The sequence below is a fragment of the Podarcis gaigeae genome, assembly GCF_964106915.1.
Source record: "Podarcis gaigeae genome assembly, chromosome: 4".
NCBI lineage: Eukaryota > Metazoa > Chordata > Lepidosauria > Squamata > Lacertidae > Podarcis > Podarcis gaigeae.
Genome location: NC_139677.1, coordinates 86,756,223 through 86,762,654, shown reverse-complemented (window position 1 = coordinate 86,762,654; position 6,432 = coordinate 86,756,223). Strand labels below are relative to the sequence as shown.

The window sequence follows — 6,432 nt, the reverse complement described above, 5'->3', positions numbered from 1 at the left end:
CTTTAGCTGAGATTCCTGCATTGCAAGGGGTTGGATTAGGTGAACCTTGAGTCCCTTCCAACCCATGATTCTATGTAGAAACAAGGCTAGAACATGAAGACATTAAATGAAGCTGAAGATTGGAAAATTCAGGACTGAAAAATCCATTTACATGGTGCATACTTAAACAGTAGAATTTGTTCTCAAAAGGTGCAGTGATGGTCACCAGCTTTGGTTGCTTTTTAGAGGATTAGACAAATTCCTAGCACATAAGGATATTAACATCTACTAGCCACAATAGAAGAAGAAAAGGAGAAGAGTTTCAACTTGTAAGCCACCTTTCACTCCTCTTAAGGAGTCTCAAAGTGGCTAACCATCTCCTTTCCCTTCCTCCCCAACAACAAACACTGTGTGTGGTGAGTGAGGCTTAGAGACTTCAGAGAAGTGTGATTAGCCCAAGGTCACCCAGCAGCTGCATGTGGAGGAACGGGGAAATGAACCCGGTTCACCAGATTACGAGTCCACCGCTCTTAACCACGACACCACACTGGCTCTGTATGATGTCCAGTGTTGGAGCCAGTATGGCTCTGAACAGGGCCATCCCACCTATGGGGCAAGGTGAGGCGACCACCTCAGGTAAGGTTGATTTGATTTCCCCACCTTGTTCGTGATGTAGATCTTCACTCTCCCATTTCTTTCCAGTGGTGTCATGGACAGGGCAGAGGAGGAAGAATGGTGGAAACTACTGCTGCAGGCTTTGACTAGAGAGGAGGAATGGGCAGGTAGCATAGACCTCCAGGAGTGGTTTGGCACAGAGCATACCTGTAAGGGAGATGAGGGCAAAAGGGGAGAGCAGGAAAAGGAGAACATGGACAGGATTCAGCAGAAGGAGGCTGAGCAGCAGTTGAATGAGATCCTGTCGCTGGAGGGTATCCAAGAACCCGTACCCTCCCCCCAAAAAACCAGGCATTCGCTGAGTATAGTCAACAGAGAGCTCAGAGGCAACTGTCTCATACCAGTCACAGTTGGATGCAGCAGGAGAAAGTAGATGAACAGGAAAGTAACGGAGAAGGGGGGTGGAACTTCACTCAGGGCAACATTAGGTGCATCTTGAATTCTTCTCTGCAAATTGTATTATAAGCAGAACTGAAAAAGCTTGCTCTTTCTCTATCTCGCAGCCTTCTTGGGAATCGAACATAGCTGCCGACAGTACCCTGACTTCATTCCCTGCTTGTCCCTGATGTGGCTCTTCACCCATCCCTTCTTCCATGGCTGGGGGGGGGGGGGGATTTTGTATATTCCGCGTTAAAGTACAGAGATGGTCTCAAAATATCTGAAAAGGTTTTCCCCCCAAAATGGTTTGTGGATAAACCAAAGATTACCCTGTGTGACACATTTTATCAACAAACAGTTAAAACAAAAAACTTCAATGAAAAAATTGCACCCTCAAATATGTTACAAAACATCCACCATTATTTCCATAATAGCTTTTTTGAAATATTATGTGTTGTTGGTTTTATAATATTTTTAATATATTGTCTCATTTCAACATTAACATTTCTGCCAACACAGTTATTGGTATAACGTTTGCAATGGCTTTCTAGACAGATGTGAATTCAATCCACAAACGTACAAATATTGCATTTCAATGGCTTGAGAGAATTGGGTTGTGATTCTATCCATGTACACCCAAGGTTACTTTGAGAGAAAATCTGAGATATTCAAAATACCAGCTCTGCTTCCATGCATTTCTTTAACATGGTATCCTCCTGTATGATAACATTCCATTCCACTGGACAGATTTCACCCATTTACATAGGATAGGACTTCTATCCTGAACAACAAAGAGACTCTCAACATACTGTGAAAGTATTGCCAAAGATTTTCATATGTGAATATTTCCACTTGAGATGACCTGAAGCAATGCTTACAGAGTCAAATATTGTTCACTTCTGTGATCTAGAATGGTTTTCGTTCCTCTGTTCATTATGATGGAGAGATTCTTGAACTCTTTCTTCTAACCTTGTTGCTTAGCACAAACCTGTAATACACACCCATGCCAACAGCAGCAGTCACCGTGGAAAGGACCAACACACTTCCTACAATACTACCTACAATCACACCATTCCAGTTTTTTGAAATTGGCCCACTGTCAATGCTGCCCCCATATCCTTTCGTTCGACAGTCAGGAGGGGCCCAACCATAAGAACAATGGCAGTGTTTGTGGTTGTTGCATATTCCCCTATTATGGCACTTTGTGGCATTACAATCATACTGCAAGAGGGACATGTTCTTGCATTCCCTACTAATACACATCATGCCAGTGCCACAAGGTGTACCGTCTTCCACTGCTCCAAGATCAGCTACCTCCATTCCACTGTGGTAGTCTGTAGCCCAGCAGTTACTTTTGCCAATGGTGGTTTGAATGATGGTTTGGTGTTCCTCCAAGGTAGGTAGCCCATAAATATTACTACACTGCATTCGGCCACATAGAATATTTTCAGCTTTGCATTTCTTAAAAATACCATGTTCAAGGCCACAGTTGCCAAAGCGATCACCTTGAACATTCAGTCCTCTGAAACAATCCTCTGAAGCTCGTACGGTTTTCTTGCCAAATATCTTTTTGCACTGCCCATTGGGAGTGGTACAACGACCAAGATAGCAATAGACTCCATCACCGCAAGGCGCACCATCTTGTACATAAACATCTTCTGGACATTGGTCCAAAGTCCCAGTGCAAAACTCAGGCAGGTCACAGATGCCAATACTCTTTCTGCAAATGGATCCAGCGGGACGGTACTTGCACCTGTCACAGCACAGTCCAGAAGAACAATTGGCACATGGACGTAACGTGCAATCTGGCCTGCAACACTGATCCGATTCACACTGTGCAGCTGATCCACAGTCACATTGCTCTCCTTTTTCCACTACTTTGTTGCCACAGTATTCAAGGTTATACATTTGATCAGGGTCTGGTGGAATCAACAAGCAAGGTGAGTCCTTCCGATTGAAATACCTATGGTAACTGCAGTTGCTAAACTTATCAGTCCGTGAGTGCCAAGCAGCCATAATGCAGGCACGTCGATCACATTTACAGTCCGAACTATCATGGGGCATACCAAGATTATGCCCAAATTCATGAGCAAATAGCACAGAAAAATCAAACAAATTGAAATATATTGATACTTCAAGAGCAGTGGCCCAATATTTACTACAAATTTGTCCTACATATGCTAGTCCGATAGTACTTCCATACGACCTGTATACAATTAAGTGAGCAGCATCATTCTTTAGATAGTTAAGTAGAGTGTTACGGCTCCATATACTAAAAGCTTTAAGTGTGGCACCTATTCCACCATCAACATCTATGAGGTTCTTTTCTGACCATATCTCCAGTCCTGCTATAGACACTTCAACTAAAAATGGCTCAAAAAAGGAATTTACCATATGGATGGTCTCAAGAAGTTTCATAGCTATATCAGTTTCATTTTTATTAAACTTAACATATCGTTCATGCTCCACCACAAATGCCACTTCTGCATGTCTCTTGTGTGGCCACCAGAGTCCTGCTGGAGCACTTTTGACAGCCACATGCTCTGCGTCCTGGATCATGGCCTCTTGACGCCTTTGCTCTTCCTCCGTCAACCCACACCTCATGTGTATGGCACCCTCCTCTATTTCCAACCGATACACCACATGCTGAAAGGTAGCAGATGGCTGGACAGGTTCAATTTGATATGTCTCATTGTTAAGTTGTAACAGGCCCCTGAGTCCCCCTGAGCAAGTGCTGAGAGTGACTGAAGAGAGAGGCTTGTCCTGTATGAATCCACTGTAGAAACAATCATCCCTGATGTAATGATAGTCAACCTGGAGGTCCCCTTCCTTATTGTACATGAAGATTGGGAAGTGTTTAGGAACAATGCCTTTCTTCTGCTTGAGATGCACCACCTGGCCCTTCCCCTCAACCTGCAGCAGGTAGCTGACATCCAGGGTTTCCTGTAGTCCATACCTGAAGCTCAGTTTCCTTGGGATGGTCACCTCATAAGAGGCATACCTAAAGCCCTGAGGTGGTGTCTGGCCACCAGACTCAATCAGGAGATTCCTCAAGAACATAATGAGCAGCCATGCCAGGCTGCCACTCATTTTCCAAAAAAGAGGAAAGAAGCTCTTGAAGCACCACCTCTGGCATCTTTTCCCTGAAAGGGAAGACCCAAACAGTTGTTACCAGGTTAGTAGATAGATGGGAAGGAGGCTATATGTGAATTAGAAGAGGAGGAAGATATGTTGCCTAGTAACTGCCAGTGTGCTCCATCTGTGGAATGTGGGCGGAGCTTGGAGGATCAAAGAAGGAACAAAATGGCAGAGGAAGAGCAGGGAAGGAAACATTCCTAAGAAGTTTTTTCCTGGGAGGGTTGCAGGAAGAAGAGCAAAAAAGAAAGAGAGTCTTATAGCACCCCATGGACTAACAAGTTCTATTTCAGCTTCAGTCAGTGGGCATGTGCTCACTTCATACATTGGATGGGTCATAGTCCTCAGTTGTCAGGTATGGAACATTAAAAGTACTTTCTGTGACAATTCAACTAGTGTTTAAATGTATGCAAAACATAAAAATAACTGGTGATAGAACAACCGTCTTTGCATTGCTGAGTTCCTTTTCAGCTCTGAGGCAGAACCTCCTCTACACTTGGCCAGTTGAAGAAGCCCAGGTCAGCAAAGTGCTTCTTCCTGCCACAGTTTTCATTTGTCTACTTCCTTCAGAGAAGGGGAGCCAGCAGGGCGTGCTGGCCACCAGCTCAGTCAAAACCACCCGGATTAGTGAATGGCCCCTCTAATCCCTCCCAATCCCCTCAGCAGCTTCCTTTTCTGCACACCAAACTGCAGCCTCCCTCAGTGGGAGATTCCATGCGCCCCTTTTGACTGGAGATACAACAAGAGATTCATTCTGAATCTTCTGTATACAATTTATGGTGTACATCACTGAACTATGGATCTTCCCATCCTTAAATAGGTTGTTGTTTAGTCGTTTAGTCGTGTCCGACTCTTCGTGACCCCATGGACCAGAGCACGCCAGGCACTCCTGTCTTCCACTGCCTCCCGCAGTTTAGTCAGACTCATGTTTGTAGCTCCGAGAACATTGTCCAACCATCCAACCATCTAGTCCTCTGTCGTCCCCTTCTCCTTGTGCCCTCAATCTTTCCCAACATCAGGGTCTTTTCCAGGGAGTCTTCTCTTCTCATGAGGTGGTCAAAGTATTGGAGCCTCAGCTTTACGATCTGTCCTTCCAGCACTCAGGGCTGATTTCCTTAAGAATGGATACGTTTGATCTTCTTGCAGTCCATGGGACTCTCAAGAGTCTCCTCCTGCACCATAATTCAAAAGCATCAATTATTCGGCAATCAGCCTTCTTTATGGTCCAGCTTTCACTTCCATACATCACTACTGGGAAAACCATAGCTTTAACTATATGGACCTTTGTTGGCAAGGTGATCTCTCTGGTTTATAAGATGCTGTCTAGGTTTGTCATTGGTTTTCTCCCAAGAAGCAGGTGTCTTTTAATTTTGTGACTGCTGTCACCATCTGCAATGATCATGGAGCCCAAGAAAGTAAAATCTCTCACTGCCTCCATTTCTTCCCCTTCTATTTCCCAGGAGGTTCTGGGCCCAGTGGCCATGATCTTAGTTTTTTTGATGTTGAGCTTCAGACCATATTTTGCGCTCTCCTCTTTCACCCTCATTAAAAGGTTCTTTAATTCCTCCTCACTTTCTGCCATCAAGGTTATTTCATCTGTATATCTGATGTTGTTGATGTTTCTTCCGGCGATCTTAATTCCGGCTTGGGAATCATCCAACCCAGCCTTTCGCATGCTGAATTCTGCATATAAGTTAAATAAGCAGGGGGACAATATACAGCCTTGCCGTACTCCTTTCCCAATTTTGAACCAATCAGTTGTTCCATATCCAGTTCTAACTGTAGCTTCTTGTCCCACATAGAGATTTCTCAGGAGACAGATGAGGTGATCGGGCACTCCCATTTCTTTAAGAACTTGCCATAGTTTGCTGTGGTCGACACAGTCAAAGGCTTTTGCATAGTCAATGAATCAGAAGTAGATGTCTTTCTGGAACTCTCTATCTTTCTCCATAATCCAGCACATGTTTGCAATTTGGTCTCTGGTTCCTCTGCCTCTTCTAAATCCAGCTTGCACTTCTAGGAGTTCTCGGTCCACATACTGCTTAAGCCTGCCTTGTAGAATTTTAAGCATAACCTTGCTAGCGTGTGAAATGAGTGCAATTGTGCGGTAGTTGGAGCATTCTTTGGCACTTCCCTTCTTTGGGATTGGGATGTAGACTGATCTTCTCCAATCCTCTTGCCACTGCTGAGTTTTCCAAATTTGCTGGCATATTGAGTGTAGCACCTTAACAGCATCATCTTTTAACATTTTAAATAGTTCAGCTG

General features: G+C 44.3%; 1 pseudogene across 1 annotated transcript; it reads right to left on the bottom strand.

Moving 5' to 3' along the window:
- Positions 1–1,430: 1,430 nt before the first annotated feature.
- LOC310843359 (disintegrin and metalloproteinase domain-containing protein 20 pseudogene) lies at positions 1,431–4,775 on the bottom strand (annotated as a pseudogene). The gene has a single exon. The product of its transcript is annotated as a disintegrin and metalloproteinase domain-containing protein 20 pseudogene (transcript).
- Positions 4,776–6,432: the final 1,657 nt, after the last annotated feature.